Source organism: Lasioglossum baleicum, chromosome 9, assembly GCF_051020765.1.
Source record: "Lasioglossum baleicum chromosome 9, iyLasBale1, whole genome shotgun sequence".
NCBI lineage: Eukaryota > Metazoa > Arthropoda > Insecta > Hymenoptera > Halictidae > Lasioglossum > Lasioglossum baleicum.
The window spans coordinates 9986543-10012388 of record NC_134937.1 but is presented as its reverse complement, the minus strand read 5'-3'; the positions used below and the strand labels follow the sequence as shown (position 1 = coordinate 10012388).

The window sequence follows — 25846 nt, the reverse complement described above, 5'->3', positions numbered from 1 at the left end:
GTAATATTCACACTATGCACGGATCGCAGCTCTTCAGGCTGTAAAGCTGTGCTTCAGATACAGGAAGTTCAATTTAAGCGGCTCCTCTGTATATCAACGTTCATCTTAAATAAGTATGTTCAAGAATATGTCGAATAAAATTGCTACGAAATCGACAAAAGACTTCCAGAAAATGATCAATAAAAACGGGACCGTGAAAAAGTACTAAGCAATCGACAACAGAAACATTCCCCACGAATTGGAAACCCATTCACCACCGTATCATCTGCGCAAACACGCGATTTCGTAAACTCTGAAGGTGACGCACCCCAAGTTCTCACCGGAGAATCATTTTCTCGAAAAATTCGCCCCTCGCCGGGAAGGAAGTCAACTGAAAGGTGCACGTTGGCCGCGCGAGCATTGTCTAAGACGCGTTTCAGTTTTCCCGGGTCCGTGAGCAAAGGTGGACCACGGGGATCGTTTGAAAGGGGACACCCTGTACGTGGACCCTTCTAGGTCGCGGATCAGGTCGGTTCCTTTTGTGAGCCCGATACACGTCACACGACGCGGTGCATAGGGGCAAGGGTGCCAGAAGAGGGTGAGATTTAATGCAGTTCCCCCTCGTGCCCCCCCCTTCTTCTTCTACGGTGTTCGTTTTGCTCTCTTCGCGCGACCTCGGAGTCGCTGCACGCATCCTCCGGCTCGCTCGATTCGCTTTTGTGGCAACCGTTAAATTGGCTCTTCGGGGTACGCATCTGTCGCTAATACTACGGCCGACGTGGCTCCAACTCCGGCCGGGCCTTAAAAATACGTTCGCCGCGGGTTTCCTCGCCGCTCCCTCTCCCGAAAATAGAACCCGCGTTTTTAGGCTCCCGGGACCTGTCAAAGTTGATTTCCGTGCGCGATACACGCGACGCGACAACCTCGCCCGAAACGACGTTTAAGCCCCTAAGAGCACGTTCCTCGCGTCCGCCTGCCGTCCGGGCTTCGGAAAGGATTTAAGATACCTATCGAAGCCCTTCCGAAGCTGAGAAGATTTACGTGACGACTGTAAATCATCGACGTCCGCTTTCAATATTCTCCCCGTTTGACGGAGACCATTTTTGTACCGACCAAGAATATGCCTGTGCCTCTTCGCCGCACTTCTATCCGCGGCACTTAAGAAACTGTGTCGTTATTCTTGCACCGGACCTCACGGTCTCTGACTATTTAATTGATTGGTCGCCAATGAACGTCGGCGGTAAGAAAAATATTCGAAATAAATGATTTCTCTTGGAATTTGTTAGATCATTCGATAAATAGGTACCATTAGGAAGCGAGCCTTTCGTGGCGCGCTGATAATAGTTAGTTAGAATCATAGAAGACCGAGAATAAGTTTAATGATCCCCAGACAGCGATGACCAAAGGAAATCCCTCGGACTCGCATTACCTACGTTTTAATTAGCCGTTCTAGTATCTCTGACTCGCATCTCAGTTCCGCGGGGTCAACGCCGTCAGAGGAGCTGGGTCATCCTCTTTGCAGCTGCTAAGAACTAGTTAATTACCATTGAGGTACTTCTTCTTCCCAGCACGATCCGCGTTTAATCTGTCGATCTTGCTGTGATCGATTTTATCGCGATTTCGTTTCAATACTGGCGATCGGTTGCGTCTATCAAAGTTTTATATCGAAGAGGAGGATAACAGTTTTAATTTTGTAAACCCCCGTTGGAGAACCTTGCTCCACATTCCTCACAACCTACGTAGAAGATCCATGGACTCGTAGATCCAAGCTGAGGGAGCCCAGAATCGAGATCTAATTCAGAAATCCTTCCTAGCCAGTGACCTCGTGTCTCAACGATTGCATCTAACAAGTTAAAGAATTCCTGGATCTATAGATTGAAACCCAGAGATCTCTCGATCCGGAGAGAGTGTCTTGTGTCCTTGGATCCGGTAATCCCTTGGCTCAGGTCTATATGTAGATTAGGGAGGTCTCTGATTCGGTTACTTAGGACCGAGTGCTCCTAATTTAAGCACCTTCTTTTCTCTTCAGCGATCTTCACAAAACATTCAAATGTTTTATGAAATGCAACGTACCTCTCCTCTATAAAAAAAAGTTCGAGTTGTTGCTTGAAGACTGATTCTGATTCGGTCCGAGATTGTGTCCTGGATTTCTGTGACTCTGGTGTTTGAGAGCCCGATCGTATCCGGCCCGTGTATCACATTGCTTCTGCTCGAAGTTGCGAGCCGAATTACGAGCGATCATCGATCGCGTCTCAGCCTCATTAGGCCTAGTAATTACAATCTTGTCGTGGGCATCACTCCGACTGTGTTACGTAACGAGCACAGGCGCACCTGCGAGATCGTGACGATATTTCACCGTTTTAATCAGCCCCCTGTCCGGTGTATCGCCTCGAGATGATCGGATACGCGGAAACCATCGGCCGTTCCGTGATTAGAGTGTATAGTAACTTCCTCCTGTGGCTCGGGCCCTTTTCTGCGACTACTTTGAGCGACACGGTGCTGCCGGTTCGTGGAGTCGGTCTCCGCCGAGCTTTCTCGAGGCCCCTGAAAATTCTTGTTCCTCGCGCGCACGGTGATATCTGGAAAAGTGATCGCCTACCTCGCGGTATCCTACTTTCGAGAGTTATACCACTCGTTAGCGGTGGTAACGCGTGCGTAAATCGCGAGCTCTATGCGCTTCATTAGGGAAACCGTTTTCGAGTCATTAACGGTTCCTCTTCCTCCGATGAAATTACGTAGCCGCGATGGGAGATTGCGCCGCTTCCTCTTTGTAACACGGCGAATTATCTTCGCAGACGTTCACCCGGGTAACGAGTCCTCGGCCGCGTCGAGTATCTTCGATCCTGTAAGTCGCGAGAACCTTCCTACGTGCTCTCCCAGCATTTTCCACCGGCGAAACGCTCTAGCGAACGCGCCGTGATCAATTCACCGAAACAGCCTGGAATGCGGCGCGGGACAGTTCACGAATATTTTTGATTTCGATCAAGACATTCATTAGTCCCGTTCATTAGTCAAACGTCCTAATACTTTCGACCCGCACCGTAAGCTCGGGGACCTCCGCAGGGTATACCTGACCGAAGATTAGCATCTGATGATCCTTCACTCTGCGGACTCCGGCTGACTTGTAACGCCGGGATATACTGCGACGAAATCTACAGGTGCGTTCTAGGAGAGTAGGTAGTTTTTCGGAAGAAGAGATCTGTCCATCCCGCGCGTCGGTTGCCGTAGAACTCGCGATAGCGAGAAGTGGACTGTCCGGAAAACACAATACGGTAAATGAACGACTCCTCCCCGAAACGACCCGTGCACCCAGACAATAGGAGAAACGTCGGGACGCTATTGGAGAATACATTTTCCCCGGAAATCGGGGGTTGGCCACATGAATATTTATACACTCGCCGTTTAATCTAGTTTCACGAGGGCGATTGTGGCTCGCCACCGGCCCGACAAAGTCCGAATCATTATGTCCGGCCCACGCATTCTTTCCGCGGCGGTCGGAGGAGGCCCGTCTCTCAGCGTCTCTTTTTGATCGTGGTCTCTCGTCGAGAGAGTTGAGTCGAGTCGAGGCGGCTGCACCGCGCCCGGAGAAAAGAGGAACGTCCGCGAGGCTCGAAAGGGAGAACAGAGGGAGGAAGAGATTGGGGAGAAAGAGAACGACTCGGAGGACGAACAAGACGAAGAGAGAAAACGAGAGAGAGAGGTGGAGAAGAGGGACAGAGGAAAGAGAGGGATGGGAAAGAGGGAGAAGGGCGGCTATACGCCGCGCCGGCTGCACCGGCGGTCGAGGTGGTCCGAGCTCTGCTGGTGGCCTGCTCTCGCACTTACACACTCGATCGCACATTCGATCTTGGGTCGCGAGGCATCGCAGACGACCTCGGACCCTGCGTCACCGGCTACGTGGAAAGAGGCCTGGAGACTAGCCGACGCAGAAACCGAGAACTGGATCGGCTGTACCTTCGGGCCTAGCGCATACTATCGGCCTCTTCTATCGATACACGGTTTAATCGATGTCGTAAACGGCCCCGGTCGCCGCCATTTTATACCCCTGAACAGGTGACGACCAACCGCTTCCCATGCTCATTAAAGTGGCCCCTACACGATCAATAATATTGTCAATATTCGCGTTAATATTAACGGAGGACCATATTTATGGAAATATCGATCGTCTAGGACTGTATTAAAGCGTCCTATCGATATTGACGGATATTGATAGAAAATTATATTTTCTGTCAATATTGAAGAACCGTTTGAACGTCTAAGAGGTTTATTGTCTATATTTCCTTCGATATCAGTTGCTTGCGAGTACGTAACGGCGCACAGTGGGCGAGAAACCGATCTTTTTGGACAAAAATCTGTCGACAACTCAGTTTTTCATCGATTCAATTGGAATTTTTTTTAAATGTTCGTGAAGGACTATACTTTGATGACGTGCTGCGCGAAAATCGTTAACTGTCGCAAGAAATCAAGAATCCTTATCTACAAAACCCAATAACTCCGATACTAAAGACTAACGTCTTTTTTCTGGATGTTGGGCCTAAGTAGCTCTAATAAAGTTTGAAAGCCTTCTTCGCCCATTCGAAGAAAATTTTTCTAGTCGTCGTATAATCAAATATTGACTTGAATATCAACAATATTGTCGATCGTGTAGGGGCCACTTAAAATAGCCACTGTAGAAAATTAATCAATGAATATGTTCGTTTCATCGTGTTTCAACATGATTTTCCCGATTTATCTTTTTAATTCGTCATATTTTCATCGTTCTCTTACCTCGCTTTACAACTAAACAAGTGTACTGAACTAAAACTATTTTAAACGCTATTTCTTTTCAACGTGTCTAACCGATCTGCAATGGTCTTCCCTCGAGTTCCACCGATGCATCCCGAATCGGCTTTGGAATTATGTGTATCACATGTTCCGAGGAGGCCTGTGTACGCTCGGCCGGACGTCGTTTCATACATCATATTCGACAAGAGTATAATCCGAATGCACGGACTCGGCGAAGAGGGACGAGGCAGATATATTTCTCTCGGCGAACCACGAACGCCTAGCGATCAAAGAATCCGCGTGGAACGGGCCGCGTGCCGGCTCGGCTTGTTTTTCTATAACGGGCCGCGGGGGTATCGTTAATCGGCGACTCTGATTTAAGAATATCACCGGTGCCGTCCATTGTTTCCAGTCGACGTTTCCTGGCTCGCGGCCCTGGGGAATGCCGGTAGATCGCGGGGCCCCGCGTGGGCGTCGATCGGCTCGCGTTGGCTGCCGATCGCGAGAGATCTCCTTCGGTTAAATCGCGGGACAAGGCACCGGCCATAAATTTCAATCGCGTACCTTAACTTCTAATCTCGGGACAGGCCTGCCAACGGCACACGCGACGATTTCACTACCACAAGAAAAACCGACCTCCTCCGATTTCGTTTCGCGACGCAATCACGCCCAATACACATCACTCGTTTCACGCATTTTTCACCTCTCCGATTCCTAACCCGAGGAATTGCAACATCAATTGAAACGCAACAAGGAGGTTGGAAAGAAAGTCTTGTACGTATAATGGGGACGATGCTTCAAAAGGCAAGACAGAACTAGTTCAAAATATTTTCATCAATGAATTTGCACAAGGGACGAAGCGTATTGGAAATATTAGATGATCGCATAATTTCGTGCCCGATTTTCATAGGTATCCATCATTCATGAATGATGTTCTTTTCTAATTGTACAAAAGAATCGTGACTGTATGTATAATTTTATTTTTCTGATTGTAGAAAAGAATGGTGACTATATAATTGATTAATAACGCTGTACTCTTTAAGATTTAACCGTTTATTTTCAAATCGGGCACGGACTTACGCAATTATCTGATATTTGCCAGTATAAAGGCGCAATTAATAAATGCCCTACTTAGTATGGGCCTTCAACCTCCTCTTAATGTAGACGCGCTCATAGCAAAGCCAAATATTGGAGCTTGCCTCAGTATTCATTCTTTTTCAAAGATTGTAATTTACATATTCAGAGTTGACGGACATTCACTTATATTATTATTGTATTTTTGCATTCACTTGTATTATTATTGTATTCTATATTATTGTATTCACTTATATAATTCCTGTAAAGCGAAATAAACCCAGAAGGGGTTAAAATGCTTACAAATAAAAAGAAAGCTAGTACGAGAAAGAGTGATGAAAACTGAAAATATTCGGAATTTTTCTGCCGATATGTTCGACGAAGCGAGGACCATTTTCGCGTGATATTCGGTAATTGCCGGTCGGTGGATGTCGCGCGAGAAAAAAAAGAGGGAGATCGGTATAGAGATCGTTGTTAATCAAGAAGAGACCACCATGGCCAATCCGGTGCCAGAAGGAGCCGCGAATTAAAGTTTCGGCAGAACGGAGAACACGATTTTACGAGCGGAGGATGTCCGCGGTGGGGCTAGCAGGCCGCATTAGCCTAATCGTTCGAGGCCGGTCTGCCAAATAAATTGGCTGATTTGCATGGGAATTAGGAATCCCCCGTGGACCTCGGCAGGTACCCGTGCGCGAGCCGATCTATCGCGCGGCCCATCGACGTCCGGTGTCTCCGATTCTTGCGGGACCTCCTCCACTCTGGTTCGCCAATCTTTTTCTTCCTTTTTCTTCTCCCTCTCTCTCTCTCTCCACCTTGCATTCATTTCCGTGCATTTCGCGATCGCACAAGATGCTCGGTTTAAATGTATATATATGCAAGAATTCCGTGGTTTCTTCAAGACTCGAGGAAGTCTCACCATCGACGGAATTTCGATGATCAGATCGGATCGTGTTGGAGGTCCTTATTTCAGACGTCGGGCGAGGTTAAATCTTCTTTTATAGGGGAACCACGTTCCTTTTTTATTCCTGCGAACTCCGAGATACGATCGCTTTGCCCGTAGAAAATTTTTGCGTAAATACTTTCTTCCCGGGAGAAGAGTGTCGAAGAATTCCATCGAATGCCGAGTGCGAGACGTTCTACCTCTGTTTAAGTATTGAGAGAAAAGTACTCGGTTGTCCGATAAGAAACACTGATACCTAATCTCTGTCGAGCTCCGTATGCGAAAGAATATAATCATCCATACAATGCAAAACGTATTCTCATCTTTCTAACGCGTGCGACTCCAAGGAACGCAACGCCTTCCGGTAGACGTCAGCTTCCACTTGATACGACATGGTTAATGGTTCACGTATTTCAACTAAATCAAGTCTTACTTGAACGACGCAGTTTTATAGCTAATCCAGAGGAGACTTCCTTCTACGGAGTCCGGAACGTATTCGAACCGGTGAATCAATGTTCCGCGGGAATGCTTTCCATATCGCCGTGAACACCTGCGAACGAGGAATGCATGGAAACAATTTTGTGCTGCTGTGAAGCACTGAATGAAACCTTTAATAACCATCCACTAATCAGCCATAAACGACGAAATAACAAATCAGGATCCGAGCTTGAGGATAACACTGAACGGTACACGATTAGGTACCTGCTGATGGAAGTAGAAACGGCTGTGAGTAACCAATTCGCTGCAGCGTGCACGAACCATAAAAGATCGCTCCTTGAATTCGACGATTCTTATCCCATCGTGAAGTCCCTTGCTCACGGGAGTCTCAGAGCACTAAGAATATCTTTATTAAGACTGCGAAAGGTATCTCAGGCGAGAAGTCGTCGAGTGAGTTTCCGTTTACGGTGAGCGCGGAGTGTCGCGGAGGAGGTTCGCGGAAAATAATGCGAACTCAAAATCTCGAGCCGATAGAATAATCCGGCGGGTGTACAGCTTTATAATGTACAATTAATAATTCGTTGGGTTCTTGCCGAGAAACAGTGGCGTGCTCTATGACATTACCGCGGCGAATTATCGATCATCGAAATTATCCACGGATTCCTCGCGATCCCGGTCGATAATCCATGCTTGAATAATTCATCGCGCGGTAAACCGACGCGGAGGGGATTAAGAAACGTTAATTACCATAATTTCTCCAAGGAATTCTCCTCTAGAATCTCGGATCGTGGTTCGGGTGCGCGCACGGCGCGACTATACTCCGCGCGAAAGCTAGCCTCTCCCCGTGTTGTGGTGCGGCGCAAACATGCGTAATGGTGGCGGGCGTACGGGCAATTAACATAATATTACCCATAACACAGCGTTCCTAATGGGATATTTATTGCGGGGTGCTCAGGCCGGCCCCCCCTCCCACCATTCCCGCGGACGGGAGATGCGCCGGGAGATCGTGCGAACCGATCTCGGGCCTCTCGGCCCCTTGGGATCTTCTTCTCACCTCGATTATCGCCGATTTTTCTCCCCCTTTTCTCCCGTTACCGTGCCTCGATCTTCGCGGGCAAGATCGACCCGGTGGACACACCGAACATGCGAGCCTCTCGACGGTGTTACCGTTTTGCCGGCGCCGCTCGGATACCGTCGATTCTTCGATCGGTTCGCCGATAGCTACCATTTTGTTGCATCATGATTAATGGATGAGCTTCGGCATTACACACACCGCTCTTCTTTTAATTCATTTTTCTATCGGACGCGCGGATCTTTATCAACATATTAATATTTATGCGGCGATCCCCCGGGAAATTGGCATCAAGGTAAACTCGCGTCTACCGAGGATTCTATCGGGCTGCGAGTAAGCCGAGTATGTTCGAGCTTGTAAAATTTTTTATCCAGCAATTTCAAAGGACGTGACGAGCACAAAGAAACTTGTTTCTAATTTTTCCACCAACGAATCAGTGAAAACAAACACAAAGATCGCCTCGCGCATCTGCTATTAGCAATCGTTATGTTCGCATTTCTCTCTCTTGTGTTCTCTCCTCGCAGTATTGCCCGCAATCTCCGTTATTCAACGAACGAAAGTTGAAACAAGTTCGATGTTAGCCGAGTAAAGGAATTTCGAGAGGCCCGAACAACGTTCTCCCTTAATTGCACAATAGGTTTGAACCATGAGAAATTTTCATAGGGGCTGTCACGCCGGCGGATCGCTTAAAATCATTAGAACTTTCTTCCCACATCCAATTAGATCCAATTTCTCCTTCTGCCGGCAACGGAGTGTATCGTCGTTTCACCAACGAGGCTAGCTGGCGAGTTCAGTGAACAGAAACGGTTCGCAAGCCGCCGCGGCACCGTAAACAGTGTCCTCGACCGCCATTTTGCGAACGGCAAGCGAGGAAACCGGGCCGGCTATGCACGCGGTCGGTAGTTTCGCGTTAGAAGCGACTTTTTAGCCGGTGATTTCCGCGCGAGCCACCATAGAAACAACGACGTTGCCCCGGTGCATTTACGGTGCTCGCGGGAAAAGGAGGCGGTCGGGAGGATTACCGGCGCTTTTACGGCGGTTTTACGGTCGCCATTATCTGCCTGCCCGGATTCCCGAAACTCTACGAACCTCGGAGGACGCGGAGGGCCGGCCTCCTCGTCGAGATAGAGTTCTCGTTAAGCGGGAACAGAAACCGTCTCTCGAGTGTCCTTTTCGAGTGTACCGGACGCCTGCGTGCTCTTAGTTCCTGGTTCGAGATAGATAGAGAGGGAGAGAGAAAGATTCCGCGGTCGTATCTCACTCCCAACGAGCCCTGATAACGCTAATTAGGCTTGGACAGACCGCTATCTACCTCTCTCTCTCTCTTTCGCTCTGGCTGTTTCTCGCTCGCGCTCCCCTCGCAGGATCTGTTTCTTTTTAAGGGGTTTTAAGTGGAGTCGCGCGTCGCTTGTCCTGCGCCGCGTTCTGTCCTTTTATAGCGGCTTTTAAGCGGTGTTTCCCTCGCGAGAACGCTTGTCGGCCGGCGGGTACGGCGTGTTCCGCTGCGCGAAAATTGTCCTCGAGGAATTTCGATGCTCCTCCCCGCCGCCGCCGCCGCGGGCGCGGTTGATCGTTCTCCCGACAGCACGTTTCTCCGAGAGACTTTGTTTCTTATGGGACTGTAAAATAACGTGACCGTGGCTCCGTTTCGGGAAGAGAAACTCGAAGAACCTGTGGACGAACTGGTTCGGCCTCTGTTTTATCTGAACGACTTACTTCGCCAAAAAACTGATACCCGTCGAAGTTTATGGAACCGCGGGTAGGTACTGGAAACTCGCTGCTAACTCTTGTCGGCATTTTTCGAAATTATATAACATGCTGGACGATAACGCGAGCCTGTAAAATGCAGTTTCTCGGCAATGACGAAGCAGAATAATTTTGAAGCTCGGTTGAAACAGAGTGAGTAGGTCGGATACGTGGAACTCGAGAGCTGGTAAAACAAAATAGTATAATTTTAGAGCAGCGATGGTAGGGGGTATAATTCCCAGTTCCGCGTTTTCATATTCCATACCGTTCCCGTGCGGTACGCGGTGAAAGTTGGGACATTAAATTCTACTGTTTATAAGAAGACAGCTGCTCACGATATTTTAACCGACCACGGTCGTCCTTCCACATGTTCCTCGGCCACAGGGGACCGGCCAAAAAAGGGTTCGAGGGATCGCGTTTGTGTAAACACCGAAACGGAACGCGGTCGCGTATGAAATGTGTCCAACGTGTTCTCCCGACGTGACGCGCGAGAGTCGTTGCATTTATGGTCTCGGTCTGTCCACAAGTGGCTGTGAATTGAGAGTTAAATAATCTGATTCGGCCCGGTCGGAGTATTTGCTTTCCTTTCAGGAGTGTTTTACGAGGTCAAGTATTGTTCAGAAAAAAGTTTCGAGCACGGTGGAACAACAAACTAGAAGCGAGTGCCACTCACATATTCGCATCTGTGTTGTATAACAAATTAACACGTAGCCCCCACTTGTTCCTCGAGTGGCGTCAGCTTGAATAAAACAAATACGTGAAAGCTGTTTCGTAAACGCGCTTCGTGAGGTTCACCCTAGTGAAACTCATTTTTCCTCCAATTCCAGCGTCTCCCAATAAATCGTAAGAGGGATCGTTCGAAACCTTTCCCCGATCGATTATCGCTTCAAGCCTACAGAGGGGCTCCTCCTCTATTTGCTCGCGCGCGTGGAACGAAGAGAGAATGAGAATGGGTGGGGTGGGTCGAGGTGGGAAGGAGTTCGGCGTAGAGGCTAAATACAGGTTCGAAAAGGAGAAACGAATTACCTACGAATCGGCTCCGCATCCCCTTTTTATTCATTGCTTAGTGGTCCAGCCAGAAGCGGTTCCTTTCATCCTCTTCTTCCACCTCGCTTGGGAAAACGACTACGGTCCTTTCTCCCAAAGCGGCCCACCTCTCTCGCTCCTCTCTCTCTCTCTCCCTCTCTCCGCCCTCCTCGATCTCTCTTACACTAATGCTCTATCTGGCTCTCTTTCTTACTTCGTTTCGGTCTCACGTGGCTCGGTTCGCTCTCTTCCCGTCCCACGAACGTCTCCATTAGAAGCCGTCGCGCCTTCGGGCCTCGCGGTCTCCTAATTTGCCTACCGATCCGCACGATTTCGCTCCGGGTAGCACGAGAGGATGCCTCGGCCACGCCATCATCGAGAAAGACGCCCAGCCTTGCACCGAGCAATTTATTTTTTGAACGTTTGGCGTGCTTCGTACACGTTTCGTGCTCCGCGAACGCTTTGTCGGGCCCTGGAACTGGGCCTTCCCTCTGCGGTTCCTGCGGGCTGCTCCTCTCGAACCCCGTACCAGCCACCTATTCATCTCTCTCGTTAACCACCGGACATCTTCATCTGAAATCAATGGGTTCCCCGATGTCTCAATAATCCGGTTCCGCGAATTATACCGACTTGCGTCTCCGTCCACTCGACCGGTTGCGGTTACACTCGCGTGATCTCGTGATCCTCTTCTGTCCACCTTTCCCCAAACGATTTTCGGTTTCCTCGATCGTGCACATCGGCTCAAGCGGCTGCAATGTTTATAACGTTTAGAGCTCGTTGCGATAGAAAGTTTAACCTTTCGCGGCACTGAATAATTTTCCTGAATATCTGTGTGCGCAGTTATTGTACCTTCTCTATCCGAGAAGCAGAAAGCTCGCGGCATACGTTGCCCGATCTCCGCAGAATCAGCATCCCCTGAGGTGCGCGGGAACCCAGGAATTTCCGAATCCCAATGTCGGTATCGTGTCGGGACGGGATCCCGAAAATCCTGAGTTTTTCACGAGAATATTCGGATTTTCGTGAATTTTTTCGAAATTTCTGATACTGTACGGAATCTTTTAATATCGTTTCTTAGTCTTTATCAATGCTACAAGAGTCTTCTATATAATTTCGTTTTTCGAAATATGTATCGTGTAAAGAGAAGTCACGCGTACAGTTGCCATCGCGAAAACAGTAAACATAATGTTAATGGTTATTTATTAGAAATTATACTTTCAAAATCCTCTAGAGACAACGTAAATTTCTGTCCAGGTCCCATAACTTTACCTACTTTCTATAAAAATATGCGTTTGCATAAACATCCACTGTCTAGTTATAAATTATCAAGTTAAATAAAACTTGACGTTTCATTTAGATAAATCTAACACTACGGTCATATTCAATAAAACAGGACACAATTTGAATCACAGCATTTTCGGAAAACCCGAACATTTTCGGGAATACCCGAAAGGTTCAAGATCCCGTCCCGACCCCGAAGACTGTTCCCGTTCCCGTTCACCTCTAGTATCCCCGCATGAATTCGCAAATGAATCCTTCTATCCGATGAAAATAACAGGACTCGATCACGCACCGCGATACACGCACGGACCGAGTCCCAGCTGACGCGGCGTATCACCTGGCCACCGATTTCACCTTTCCCCGAGGGGATAAACGCGTATGAAAATCGGTAATCGGCCGTCATGGAAAGCAGTTACGTGCGATCAAGAAATCTCGCCGGTGTCCCACATAGCAGGATCCATCCGCGCAAATCGCCTCGCGAGGTTCCGTGCTCCTTGGCCGGTTTCGATCTCGCCGTTTCCAGCAAATAACACCGTGCCGAGAGGTAGGCCGCGAACCTGCACGCCAGAGTAATTGTCCGCGCGAGCATGGTCACGACTTCACGATGGAACCGAGCGGCGAATCATCGTCGCGTAGATGTACAACAAATCACGGACGAACGAGACCTGATTTATTCATAACGATTTTTTCTACGACAATTTTCAACACATACATTAGTCAAGTATTCAATCTGCGTAATGAAAACTGCAATAACGCATCTCGATTCCCAGGGTACGATTATCCTCGTTATCTTTTACGTCCTGAATTAAATCGTGTTTATCTAATGCTGCTATCTTTATGTATAGATGCATCCTAAACGCATCACAGCAACAGTAATTCCGCAATCAGGAGAGATGAAATTCCGAGAGGTTTATCGTTGTTTGTGTACACAATTTTTGATCACATATATACTCCACCACGGAGATAAAAACGTTTCCCACCGAAAGACGAGCGGAACTCGGAGCGTAAAAAGAATCGCAAAACGACCATTCGACCATTCTACGCGATTCTTGCTAAGTGCGACTAACAAAGTACGGCGCGTTTCACGGCGTCTCAAAGCGCCAAGCGCCATTAGCGGAACTCATTAATAGAGTTTATTACCCTCGCCACGATGCCATTACTATTTAACGTCACCATAAACGCGAGCTACAAACATCAAGCCCTCGACGCCGTCTCTTTACACGCTCGATACTGTATATCGATCTCTATCGGTCCAGTCGCAGCCGTTTTTTTCTCGCCTTGAACTTGACGTGGCCTTGGCTGGGGTCTTGCGTGGGCGTTCTGCTTTGCCAAGCGTCGTTCGTCTTCATCTTCTTCTTCTGTCTAGCACTGAATCCTGTTCGGACGTCTACTAGGATAAAATGAGACCCTCTAAACCCAGATAGCACGTTAAAGACGCACCGTTTCGTGACACAAGATAGTCAGAAGACGTCTGAATGTCCAACAAGTTCTCGACTAAAGGAAGACCAGAATTGTACTTATGCTTAAAACATATAAATACAATATTGATTTTTGAAATTCTTAAATTTTTGAACTGGTTCATAAGCTGCGCCTAAGAGCTAGCAATTACAGAGGGAATACCGACATTGTGAAAGCAAGCGTTTCGCTGTACATCGAGAAAACATTTTGGAACAGAACCAAGCGCAAAACTGTAAGTACCTTGAAGAGTATGACTCGGGCTTCCACGAGAACCCATTAATTTAGCACCGAAGATCCTGGGTAGCTCGGAGCCGTGGCGCTTGTAAAACGTTTCCGAGCAGAGCGTCGTTGAAAAAGCCGAGCACGGTCTATCTCCGAGCAGGTCTCTTCGAAACGGTTTACGAGCACGATGATGTATAAATATGCCGCGTGTTAAGCGGCGTGTTCCCTTTCGCTCGCGCCGCGGAACAATGTTTTCCGGCGCGGAAAGGAACGCTCGCGGCTTCTGATCGCGGCGAATAGAAGAGAGGAAACACGTTCGCGTTCGCCCGCTGGCCACAGCTCTTCAGCATCACCGTCGGCCCGACTTAACTAACGCCTAACTCGAGCTAAGTGTGAGCCCTAACATCCGAGGGCCCCCCTTAGACATAAGGAAGTTACCTCGTGCCTCGGCCGCTAATCGCTCCGGAGGAAATCTTGGACCTGCGTTCCTCCGGCCGAGAATCATTTCACCTTCCAGGATAATGCCCGCCGCTAATACTCACCTCATTATCCTGTGGCGCATTCTTCGGGTTACGAGTGCTCGAACACTCGTTAATGTTGGAATCTGGGCTAGCGCTTCGGCAAGCTTCGACGGAGATTTACAAGGGGTTGCGGATCAGGGTAGCAAAAGGGTCGAGCGTTTTTGCAATTCCTCCTCCTGGAATGCGAGAGGTGTTGGAAGATCGATAGTACACCCTGATGAGCAGCAATCGTGGCTCTAGGTTGGTAGAAGTACGGAACTGTCCGGAAACCAATTCAGTTTTTCTTGAGAAGAGAACGTTCTTTAAGAGACTTGGTTTTTAATGTAATGATGCTCTTCAAGTTCTCAACGAATTTTTCTTTCGTTTCAGAACCTTCTACAACATTGTGTAATCTATTCGTATTCTCAAATGTAACTTTACCTACCTATCTAGAACAGTTTGGACATGCACAACTGTTTGTGGCAAATCGTTACACAGGGTGTCTCAGCTGAAGGAGGCCACCTAAATATCTCCTTCATTTTGAATGGCACAAACAAGATATTTGTGGCATAATTTAAATGGTATCGAAGGAGGAATATCATAGAAGAACAATTTTTTTTGTTCAGTTATTTTTTCAGTTTTTCCAAGGTCATCGTTATTTTTTATCGGGAAAACTTACCCTTTTTTTATTCCATCTTTTTAACGACTCAAATGTATTTTTTCAGCCGCTGTAAACATAGAAAAAGACATAGAAGAATCTATGAAAAAATAACCGGACAAAAGAAATTGTTCCTCTATGATATACCTCCTTCATTAAAAATAAAGGAGATGTTTAGGTGGCTGAGACACCTTGTATAGCAATTTCCGATTGCAGACTCCATCATCTGTAGCTGTGGATTCGATGCATCAATAAAATTAAATTAGGAATTAGGATGACAGTGAGCAAATTCACTCCAGATTAAAAAATCACGGCGTGAATGAAGTTGCAAGCACGACCGTGATCGTAATTCCGCGATCACTGTGATAAATCACGGTCGCATGCGCGAGAAATCTTGGCCAGTATCTCATCGCTGGGTGGAAAGCAATGTAGAGGCTGTTTTTCCCGGGAAGAGGAGATGATCGTCTCCTGTAATACGTCTGTTTCGCTGGTACTCATCAACCGAACCGACTTGTAATACCTCATTTGTCATAATCAGAGCTCGTTAAACCAACAACATAATTATATTCCGACAAAAACCGTGCGGCGGCCGGTGCTTCGGTGGAATCTCGCGAACGGTAGCTGCGCCGAGCTAACGAGTCGGTTTCGGTTTATATGGCAACCGCTAACGTGACTTCAGGGACGTGCCTGCACCGATCACGAAAAAACACCGTGCATACACGTGTTCACGGCCCTAATACGGGGCTGTACGTGTTACACCTTCGGAGCGTAGTCGACGCACGTAGAACCCGGACGAACACCGACAGACTGCTGCCTACGTCTTAATTTCATACGCGATAAAGCTAATAATTCTACGCCCTTGACGTTGATCGCATATCGCGCACCACCTAACGATTGATACGAGACGCTCACGCGCTCTGCTCTACCATTAGACCGTCGATTCACGAGCCATGCGTCTCATTTCTGCGTTGACTCGTATATTTCAACGTATCCTGTGATTAATGAGAATCTTCCACCTTCGAGGATGCACTCGCAAACAGGTACTGCGAGATAGCCTCGCAGCTCAGCCATGGGAAAAATTACAATTCTGATAGCAGATTGCACGTAGGTTCATCTGAATTTAAGAGGCACCTTAGACACAATGTATCACACAATTTTCGGGTCTACGGGAGTAAAATATGCAGAAATACATGGCCAGCAGAAAACGGTGGTGGTAGTCGGTTCGCGTTCGAGGTAGGCGTGGCTACGGATTGCCCTGTGGGGCACTGCTCTGGCTCCGTCCAGGAAAATACATAGTGTTTCTGAGATCTCAATTAGCGCGTCGTTCGGACTCCTTTAAGACTCTGGTATTTTATATGAGTAGACCGCGGGGATTTTATGCATTTATGACAAAAATGATGAGGTGTAGTTCGAAAAAATAAAAACATTCGAGGAATTTAAAAATACTGTTATATTATTTTCGGACTATTATACATACCAAGAAAGAAAATAAATTTCTATTTCATTCCAGTTGATAGTAAATCAAGTAGAAAATTTTTATTTTGCACTAACGCCCTCGCAACCAGGTCCTCCGGGCCGGTTTTGTCTCGAATTTTTTTCCTGAAAACTTTACCAGGGGACCATAACGAATTATTATATTTACTATATATTAAATTTATTAAATTATCCATATTTACGTAAAATGTAACAAAATCTTGAATTTGGAAAAAAGAGGGAAGAACTTGTTCGCACACCTCATAGAAAGTTTCTAACGAAAAGATGAAAAAATGTGAAACGCAATGCAGTGTTGCATAACGCTCGAAGGACTGGGCGATGGGAGAACACACAGGCGCAGGAAGGTCCGCGAAGAAAATCCAATTCCTTTATATTCACCCGGAACACCTATAGCGAGAGGCTCGCGAGAGCGCAAACGAGTGATCGCAGAAGAAGACACACGCCCACGCGCTTTGTCGAAAGATCGCATGAGAATGCCGCGATGCACGACGAATCCGCGCGGACGCCATTCACCGTTCGTAATGTGGGAAATTATGATTTTTAACGGGAACACAAGAGAGGTGGTATCGTTAAGCGGGGGCAACAATGCGTTTCCATTTCACGCATTTCTGCATTTGGTCTCGAGAGAGTTTCCGCGATCGCATCGTTTTACGATCGAAATAACTCGCCGCGGTCCCCCGGTAGATGATGCATATCAAGCGGGGGGGGGGGGTGGGGGACGTCGAGCCTTGGTATAACAATGCGTTTCTGTCCCGGACGGGATCTGATTAAGGAAATTTACGCTGATCGTCGTCATTTCACGGGGAGCCTGTGTCGCAACGTCGAAGCAGTTTTATTGTTCGTTTGTTCCACTTTGCGAATAGATACGCTCCGTCCAACCCGGTTGACTAATCAATTCTGCGTACTGAATTCAATGGAATATGTGCTTTCGTTGTACTGGCGTTGTACGGGGGCAGAGCCGAGGAATTGGAATGTAGGAATTCGTGGCGCGGAGATTAGGGACGTTGGCAATTGAGATTAGCAAATGGAAGCGCGACAAATGGGATCGTGCAGCTACGGAATACGTAAATACAAAGCACCCAAATTACAGAGGCGGAAGCAGATTATAATATTTGATAGAACAAACGAGCACGGAAATTTCAAAGCGTGGCAATTGTGAGATAACGAAAGAAATGAAATTATATTAGGTTGGGGAAAAAGAAATCCATTATTTTTACGTTATCTCAAGCGGAGAAATGATGGACTTCTTTTTCCCCAACCTAATATATACAGCAGTTTCAACTTTTAACCTTGGAAATTCGCAATGCAGGGAACATAACGCGGAAAAATGAGGAAGGAAATTCGGAAAGTCGAAACGTGGGAGTTCGGTGCGTAATGCTAATTTGATCGGTAACCTGTGTCCCGAGAGCAGTATTTCACGGAAATGGTAGATCTTAACAGAGCCTAGAATTCTCGAGCATCTCGGCCGTTTCGTTTGGGATTACAAGCACTTGCAGCAGGCCTAATTGAGTATTCTCATACGAGTGCATAATAGATCGATATCTCGGGCATCAGAATTTTCACACACTTTCTTCTCGTTATGCAACGCGCGTAACAGGCCTCGTAAGTGGTCCGCGGGACTCATTTATGACTCTATTATCGCGGGCCGATAAGCATACGCCGCGGAGATAACGAACGGCGTTTTACATAAATTCATGAAGTCGTGCTCCCGCGGCTTTCGCGCGCGAATGTATCCTTTCGGGAATTGTACGCGGAGATGTCGTTTATTGGCCAGTTCCCCTTAATTGCTGGTGTACGGGTAGATGTGCGAGAAATTTAACGATTCAGAATCCTTTTCATCCTCTGTGGCGAAAAACGAAGAGACGGAACAAGCACTAGAATTATGCGGGAAGTTCTTGCGATCATCGTGTGTTGCAGAGGCGAGGCTTTTAATGACGGGTTTTGTGTAAATGCTCGTATTCCCTGCAGCAGGCTGGCACATACAATGTTGCGAGCGTTTCGTATAGAGTATAGGTGATCAGAGAGAGCTATCTCGCAGGAAATCGTTCTAGCCGCATACACGGGACTCTGTTAAATAATCGGTTTGTCGAGGCTTTTATTAGACTCTCGATTCGAGTCACGTTTAGTCCGTGTCTGATCGAAAATCAATTGCACGAACAGGATTCCTTCAAACAGAATTCCACAGCCTGAGAATCCTCTTACTGAAAGTGATATCGCTGAATGGTTTTCTATGATTTTTAAAAGGGATAAACTTTGATGAACTTTCGGAAGAATCGCAGCATCCTCGAAATTCCATTGACGAGGAGTAGAAGCTGGCTCCTCGAAAAAGGAGCAACAGCATCGACCTCGACCCGATTAAATCCCCAGGCGGATAATGGACGCTCGGTCGTCATAAATAGCAAGGGGGATCGCGACACCTCGAGGATCGCCGGTTTCCACGTTCCTCGTGGCGATTAACAATTATAATTATCCCCGCGAGATTATACGGGAGGACGTTGGAAACGATCCCGAGCTCGGTCGCATACTCTCGCCGGCTCGGCGAAGAAGGCGTTCGCGCCAGGCGGTTGCAACCAATTTGCGTACTTCTATAAATGCAGGTACCGGTGTGGTGGCTTGTACCGACGGTCCGAGTAGCCGGCTAAATGTTCCTAGGCGTCCAGCACCCGGGTGTATTCCGTACGATACATAATGCATGAGCCGCTATACGGTTGCATCTCTTCCTCGTTCCCGTGAATTGCGACGCGAGCGAGCGAGCGAGCAAGAGAGAGCTTCCTTACTTCCATTTTCCCTCGCGCGAACACCCGATTCGCTAATTAAGAAGCGTCCGGATTTATCTAACAACGATTACACGTCGCGTAACGCGGCCGGCACCCGATCGGTACCGGTACACCGAATTGTTTTCGTGCTAGTCCGTACGTATTTCGCGGATAATAGGGCCCCATTGTGCCGGTTGCGCCTCGTTTAGCCGTGAAAACGCCGGAAACCACACGTGAAAGGGCCAGGGTGCAAGCAGCGCGTAATTAGCCTAGCTTGGTATACGCTCTTTCGCGTAATAACCTGCCGCGCAGCTTCGAATTATTGCGCAAATCGGAATGTTTAATGAGCCCTCCGTGTAGCCTGGCTTTATCTTCTGATATCTATGGATGCACCTATATGCAACCGTATTATATTGTAGAACGTCTCTGCATCCTGTTATTGCTAAAGCGTTTCATTCCCAGATATAAACGGAATAAGCTGATTTAATTAGAACGCGGATGTAATGAATTTTCCAGTTTTTACAAGCAAACTTCACCAAGTCGACACGCAATGGAATTTTCATTTCTTAATGAGCTTATCGTTTCAAAGCTAATACAATACGAGAAGAACCCGTAACATTATATTTTTCTATCTTACGGGGTAAAACGTTAAAATAATTGAACGAACAATTGATTTTTTTGTCGTCGGGGATATTTTTTGTACAAGGAAATTGGCGAAATAAAACAGTCCTGAAATGAAAACTCAGGATCCAAGAATGCCGTTACAATGTAATGTGTGATGTATGGTGGTGTGTGTCACCTCGAAGTGACGATCGGCTATCGAAAAGACGATCAGCAGTCGAAGCGACGATCGAGTCGCGAGACGCGAATTTGTTCAGTTCGACACGAGAGTCGGTATAGGCAGGACATACCTGGTATAGGTATTATACATAGCCGTTTTACAATAAAAGGTATTTAGTTATCTATTTCACTAGACTGTGTTTGATAGTTTGATTCCACTCAGAAATACTATAAGTGGAGACAGATCCGCAAATTAGTTTCATGTGGCTTTCGTCACCACGGGACTCGGGACGGGAAAAGTATGGTAGACCCTTCAGGGTGTCATAAATTAGAGCTTCCCAATACTGCGTCGCACGCTAGGGAACTGACCTGCGACTGCAGCTCAGGACGTTGTTAGTTCTTCGTAGAAGTACCTACCACAGAAAGACACAATAGACTCTCGGTAGTTTATTTCTGTATACTTGAATTATATTGCTTGGTTTTATGATAACCCAGATGTGCAAGATTTAACTGTTTGTTGGAAAATTGTTCCAAGTAGTACAAGAACTTCTATTCGATTATTGATACACTAAAATCGCCAACGGTCATATCACGCTGCTCTTTTTTTTTTCTTTTGTCTACAACGTTCTCATTAACAGTTGCTCAACATTGAAATATACAGTTTTGTATATATCATTTTGCAGCGGATATCGAAACGCGTTTAGACGAGTAGCATTCGGTGTTGTGCGGAACAGTGGCATTATAATTCGGAGCATCAAGGAACTCGAGTCAAAGGATTTTTCAGTGATTTAGAAAGAGAGCTTGACTGAAGACATTGTTTGTATTGTTAGATATAACTTCATTCAGTTCTGAATTTATTCATTCGCCAACGGCCATTTCACGTTGCAAAAAACCGATTCTCGTCCGATCATCGAAGTTAAACAGCGTTGAGCGTGGTCAGTACTTGGATGGGTGACCGCCTGGGAACACCGCGTGCTGTTGGCTCTTCTTTTTTTACTTTTACTTACAATATTCCAGTAATTGTTGCTAAACTCCAAAATATATACTTTTGTGTATTTCATTCTGCAGCGGATATCGAAACGCATTTAGATCAGTAGCATCATGTTGCATTCAGTAGAGTTATTGGAGACTCATATAGTAATAGTAGAAGTACATGTCTTGGGATGTGAAGACCAACATTGATTTTTGGAGCATAGACAAATTAGAATCGTAGGATTTTTCATTGTCCCTAAGAGAGAGCTTGACAGAAGAGATTGTTTGTATTGTTAGATATAACTTCATTCAGTTCTGAATTTATTCATTCGCCAACGGCCATTTCACGTTGCAAAAAACCGATTCTCGTCCGATCATCGAAGTTAAACAGCGTTGAGCGTGGTCAGTACTTGGATGGGTGACCGCCTGGGAACACCGCGTGCTGTTGGCTCTTCTTTTTTTACTTTTATTTACAATATTCAAGTAATTGTTGCTCAACTCCAAAATATACACTTTTGTGTATTTCATTTTACAGCGGATATCGAACCGCATTTATAGACCAGTAGCATCATGTTGCATTTAGTAGAATTATTGGAGACTCATATAGTAATAGTAGAAGTACATGTCTGGATGTGACGACCAACATTGACTTTTGGAGCATAAACAAATTAGAGTCATAGGATTTTTCATTGTCCCTAAGAGAGAGCTTGACAGAACAGATTGTTTGTATTGTTAGATATAACTTCATTCAGTTCTGAATTTCTTCCTCTGCCAACGGCCATTTCACGTTGCAAAAAACCGATTCTCGTCCGATCATCGAAGTTAAACAGCGTTGAGCGTGGTCAGTACTTGGATGGGTGACCGCCTGGGAACACCGCGTGCTGTTGGCTCTTCTTTTTTTACTTTTATTTACAATATTCCAGTAATTGTTGCTCAACTCCAAAATATACACTTTTGTAGCGGATATCGAAACGCATTTAGATGAGTGGCATCATGTTGAATTTAGTGGTTCTGAATTCTCGAATAGTAATAGTAAAAGTACAACCTGTCTTTGGTTGCAAAGACCAACATTATATGTAATTCGGAGTTAGCATCAACTAGTTGATTCTACGTTGATTCTATTCTAATACAATATCAATTGACTGATATTCAACTAATAGTAGTTCTTGTATATACGTCCTACTATCATCAATTATCCAACAAGCAGTTCAATCGCGTACATTCGGGTTATCATACAGCCAATATAATCAAGCAGTACAATTCAAGAATGCAGAAACAAACCATACGATTGAACGTCTCATTTCTCGAGCATGTTTCACGCAGCGGAAGAACCGTCAACGATAAAACCGCTCTAATGTCGTGGTAACAGGTTCGGGGCTCACGGCGAGGCCGAGAGATTCCCTCTAAAAACCAGTTTCATCGAAAGCTACGACCTCAGGTGTCGTTCATTTTACGATCGCCCCCGTGCAAATCCATGAATCCTCGGAAACACCCAATTCGACGATTCAACGTCGCCGCCGCCGGGCAGTGTGCATATACACAATGAAAAGTGAGTCACCGTCAAGACAGAAGGAGAGAGAGAGAGAGAGAGAGAAAGCGGAGGCGGTTGGTACTCGGGTTTCCTCCGTTGGGGGCTGCCGCTAATTGGCAGTTATTTCCTATCCGACGTCTACCGGCGTCGCCGTGCACGCAGTGGCCGCGCATGCATATGCATACGAGCGGAGAGTGCATCTCTGGAAATTCTTGGAGCTGGACGCGCGCGCGACGGTGCACGGATTCGCGCGATAGCGTGCCCTCCGCGACCTCCGCAGGCCGAACACTGGAGGAACACTAGAGGAACACCGATGGAACACAGGAGGAACCTTATCCACTAACGTACAACCGATACACCCGCGCCACAAGAGCCACGTTGCACCCAGGGAAACCGCGGATCTTTATTTACATATCGCGGTGGCCCTTTGAACGCTGACGACTCGATAACACGGACACGACTGTTCTCGCCGGCTACCTTTGTCGCGATCCCCACGGATTGAGTTGGAAACCGCGGAACCCGGGATTGCTTAACGCTTCGCGGTCTCGCGGTGATAACTGTCCGGGGTTTACGAGAATTCACGCTTTCAGCAACAGGAAATTAAAGGAACGTCAACAATCTGCATCGCGGATTGTTCGGACAGAGATGTGACGAGCTTTCTTAAAGGACCGACGATATTTTCTCTGGAATGCTTCGCTGCTAAGAGATCCCGGGACGGTCAGAGAAACGTTTGTTGCTAATGTTACGATCTTGTTCACTGTCGCGTCGTATCGAAGTAAGGAATCACGACAGGATTTACGAAGAATCGGTGTAAAGTGGTACTCTTCGGAGAACACGGTTGGTTTATTAGTAATAGTGGACGATTAGGAAGAGTAGAAGTACATTTGGTTACAGGCGGGACTGTGGCTGTAAATCTTAGTACGCCAACGGTGTCCAAGGTCCAACATGTGTCTATCAGCTGCGTTTCCTTCGGGTGTCTTGAATAGTCTAAATGACGGTACGCTCTTGCTATTTTTTCGGCATGCTTTTCGTAGTTTATGACGTTCACGGTCGTTATGTCGCCAGTAGGTAGTCCAACTGTCCTTGGTCACGCGCTTGTCCCTTCGCACGGAGGTCTTTACGACGGAACATTCAGTGTAAGCTCAGTCTTGGAATTTATATACATATACAATGTAATGCGCATAAGTATACAGACATCTACGTTGGCAAACAAAATGAAAAAACGGAACCGGCAATGATAATACGAGAGGCACAAGCGTTTCGATAAATCACAATGCAAGTATGTATTCCTAATTCGAAATCCTCGCGGCAGAATTCGCGTTGACACGGCGAATTTACGATCGTGTCGCGTCATAACCGGTGATATATCGGTAACACGGTTTGCTCCGCGTCGTCGAGGAAGGGAGAAGCGGCTCGTGCAATTTTTAAGGTTCGCGTATTAACAAAAAGCAAGGGGGGACGGTGTTACAAGAGCCACCCGGCGGATGCATGCATATTTATGCGGGTTTCTTTTCGCAGCGCTGACGGCTTATGGCGGCTCGCGGATCATCGCAAGCGAGAACGCCGGATTCGCTAGCAAGAAACGCCATTAGCTGCCCCGGGAAAATTTATCTTGCTCGGCGGTGCACGGAGTTCCGCGGAATCGGCGCGGAGGCATCGCCGCGGCGTTCACTCTTAATCGAGTCATTATCAGCACTTAATCATTGTCGGTGCGCATCGCGACACCTGCAGCGACTCCGGCGACCTCGTAGGCGTTGTCTATCACCTGCGGTAGCGGGATTACTACCGGATTCCTCGTTAAATTGTTTCAACGACTTCTCAATTAACGGGGTTGACGCCTGCGAGCTAACAACTAGCGCATTGCGTAGAACTCGAAGCGATTTTCTGTGGTGTGTAATGGAGACGTACAGCACACTGTAATGTTGCAGTTGTTACAGATTTATTGAGCATTAAGGTAACGTACTAATTTAGCTTTAAAAAGTATATGACAACTGTATGTGAATAGTAAATTATTCATTAATTTCTGCTCTTTTCTATTATTAATGTTTATAAAAATTAAAAAAGAGAGCCAACGGCACGTGGTGTTCCCAGGCGGTCACCCATCCAAGTACTGACTACGCTCAACGCTGTTTAACTTCGGTGATCGGACGAGAACCGGTTTATTGCAGCGTGATATGGTCGTTGGCGACGTTCAAAAATTCAGAACTGAATGAAATTATATCTAACAATACAAACAATCTCTTCTGTCAAGCTCTCTCTTAGGGACAATGAAAAATCCTATGACTGTAATTTGTTTATGCTCCAAAAATCAATGTTGGTCTTCACATCCAAAGACATGTACTTCTACTATTACTATATGAGTCTCCAATAACTCTACTGAATGCAACATGATGCTACTGATCTAAATGCGTTTCGATATCCGCTGCAGAATGAAATACACAAAAGTGTATATTTTGGAGTTGAGCAACAATTACTGGAATATTGTAAATAAAAGTAAAAAAAGAAGAGCCAACAGCACGCGGTGTTCCCAGGCGGTCACCCATCCAAGTACTGACCACGCTCAACGCTGTTTAACTTCGATGATCGGACGAGAATCGGTTTTTTGCAACGTGAAATGGCCGTTGGCGAATGAATAAATTCAGAACTGAATGAAGTTATATCTAACAATACAAACAATCTCTTCTGTCAAGCTCTCTCTTAGGGACAATGAAAAATCCTATGACTGTAATTTGTTTATGCTCCAAAAATCAATGTTGGTCTTCACATCCAAAGACATGTACTTCTACTATTACTATATGAGTCTCCAATAACTCTACTGAATGCAACATGATGCTACTGATCTAAATGCGTTTCGATATCCGCTGCAGAATGAAATACACAAAAGTGTATATTTTGGAGTTGAGCAACAATTACTGGAATATTGTAAATAAAAGTAAAAAAAGAAGAGCCAACAGCACGCGGTGTTCCCAGGCGGTCAACCATCCAAGTACTGACCACGCTCAACGCTGTTTAACTTCGATGATCGGACGAGAATCGGTTTTTTGCAACGTGAAATGGCCGTTGGCGAATGAATAAATTCAGAACTGAATGAAGTTTTATCTAACAATACAAACAATCTCTTCTGTCAAGCTCTCTCTTAGGGACAATGAAAAATCCTA

The 25846-nt window shown here is 46.5% G+C and overlaps 2 protein-coding genes, 5 non-coding genes and 1 pseudogene across 7 annotated transcripts in view; 4 read left to right on the top strand and 4 right to left on the bottom strand.

Annotated features, from left to right (window-relative positions):
• The window catches only part of LOC143212425 (L-lactate dehydrogenase A-like 6A), a 219007-nt gene that overhangs the window by 28251 nt on the left and 164910 nt on the right, over positions 1 to 25846 (top strand). The window lies entirely within an intron of this gene.
• The window catches only part of LOC143212423 (uncharacterized), a 124651-nt gene that overhangs the window by 85825 nt on the left and 12980 nt on the right, over positions 1 to 25846 (bottom strand). The gene's annotated exons all lie outside the window — the stretch shown is intronic.
• LOC143212483 (5S ribosomal RNA) lies at positions 21050 to 21169 on the top strand. Its single transcript, XR_013009708.1, has one exon. It is a non-coding gene; the product is annotated as a 5S ribosomal RNA (ribosomal RNA).
• LOC143212482 (5S ribosomal RNA) lies at positions 21489 to 21608 on the top strand. Its single transcript, XR_013009707.1, has one exon. It is a non-coding gene; the product is annotated as a 5S ribosomal RNA (ribosomal RNA).
• Positions 21928 to 22047, top strand: LOC143212481 (5S ribosomal RNA). Its single transcript, XR_013009706.1, has one exon. It is a non-coding gene; the product is annotated as a 5S ribosomal RNA (ribosomal RNA).
• On the bottom strand, positions 24755 to 24874 carry LOC143212489 (5S ribosomal RNA). Its single transcript, XR_013009713.1, has one exon. It is a non-coding gene; the product is annotated as a 5S ribosomal RNA (ribosomal RNA).
• Positions 25195 to 25314, bottom strand: LOC143212480 (5S ribosomal RNA). Its single transcript, XR_013009705.1, has one exon. It is a non-coding gene; the product is annotated as a 5S ribosomal RNA (ribosomal RNA).
• Positions 25634 to 25753, bottom strand: LOC143212492 (5S ribosomal RNA; annotated as a pseudogene).